We start from the raw sequence: 1,704 nt of genomic DNA, 5'->3' as shown, positions 1-1,704 counted from the left end.
TGTCTGTCCCCTTTGAAATTAAAAGGCCAAGTCAGTGTATTCCATCATCTGGTATGAAATGTTTGTTGAATTGCTGCACTGGCGCCCGTCTTACATTATCAGTTGCCGGCTCTAGTGTCAGTATGTCATGCCTGGCAGGTTAGTGGGTTTTGGCAGAGGAAATGAAACCTAGTCAGTTACTACGAGATTTATAGTAGATCTGCTATTGCAGGAAGTGGTGAAAAGTTGATTGATAGTTGGAGACAAAACTCTACAACAAGAAACAGGATGTGTGCTTTCTATTTATACCCAGGTTTTCCTACGTTTTAGGACTCCTTTTGCACTTTGTTTTGGCTGTTTCATAAGGCCATGCAGTCCACCCCCCCTTTAACTCAGTCACCAAAATATAACATAATTGAGGAAATTTTCTGTTAGCTTAGCCATGGTAAAGGCATGTACTTCCAGCTGTTACTGGTACTCTTTCATGGTAGTGGTATTTACTGGGACTTGTCAAAGAGCCGTTTTTAATTTTTAAAAAATCCTCCAAAGAGGATATTATTTCACATATACAAACAGAATGAAAACTTTTTTAAAAATTACATGGTAGGATTACATTTCCAAAAACTTTCTAAGGAAAACCTGTTTTGAGTATTTTATTAAAATATGACATTACTGTGATCCAGTTATCGTGTCTCTTTCGAAGGGTGAATCTCTTCACTCCTGTTTGAATACATTCTTAACAAATAGGTGCTCTTCACTTAGATGTAAAATACATACCATAGGCACAGCTCATAACTCAGTGTTTTCACTGCTTTGTATCTGACTGTACCTGGTTTTTGTAAGCCTTCTGGTTAACTAATAATGTCACTCGACAAAGCTTTTTAGTATGAACTAGCTGGTCTGTTTTCAGTGTGACAGTGAAAAACCGCTAACTACATTAAATGAGGTGCTTTCTGAAATGGAAAGGGCCATTGTGGAGTTAGGTTCTAGAATTTACAAGGAGTGGCAGACTTAGAACCAACTCTAATTGTACCAGTGGTTGAAAGAACAAAAAGGCTCCTCTTTCATGACTTAATTTTTTTCCTCCAAATGAATAGTTTTTTTTATTGCAAACAATGATTGCTAAGTTATCTGCATAAAATAATTGAATAGAAACAAACCCAACTTTCATTCCTTGGACCATTAGGTCACATTCTACATCAGTGATGATTTGAAATTTTTAATTCCATTTTATTCTAGCATTCTTTAGGTGAAGAATTCAGAATGTTTCTTCCATAAACTTAAGGTTTCTATCACAACTTTATTATTAATTTAGGAAATTAGCCAGCTTGAGGTAGTAGTAAAAGTGGGATTAATAAGAAATGGAGATGAATCAGCATGGTGAAGAATCATAAATAAACATAGAACTCATTTTTTTACATACTTAACTTTTTTTAAAAACATATTTATTTCAGAGAGAGAAAGAGAGCATGAGTGGGAAGGGCAGAGGGAGAGAGAGTATCTCGAGCCAACTCTGTGCTGAGCATAGAGGCCAACGCGGGGCTTGATTGCATGACCCTGAGGTCATGACCTGAGCTGAAACCAAGAGTAGGCTGCTTAACTGACTGTGCCACCAAGGCACCCCCATTTTTTTTTTTACATATTTTATATAAACGGGTCACTTTAAACGTATTACAGCACTTAAAGTGAGAAACAAACTGAAGGATAAAAATTCTCATTACCCAG

This window comes from Ailuropoda melanoleuca, chromosome 4, assembly GCF_002007445.2.
Source record: "Ailuropoda melanoleuca isolate Jingjing chromosome 4, ASM200744v2, whole genome shotgun sequence".
NCBI lineage: Eukaryota > Metazoa > Chordata > Mammalia > Carnivora > Ursidae > Ailuropoda > Ailuropoda melanoleuca.
The sequence above is the reverse complement of the archived record's forward strand: the minus strand, read 5'-3'. Positions refer to the sequence as shown.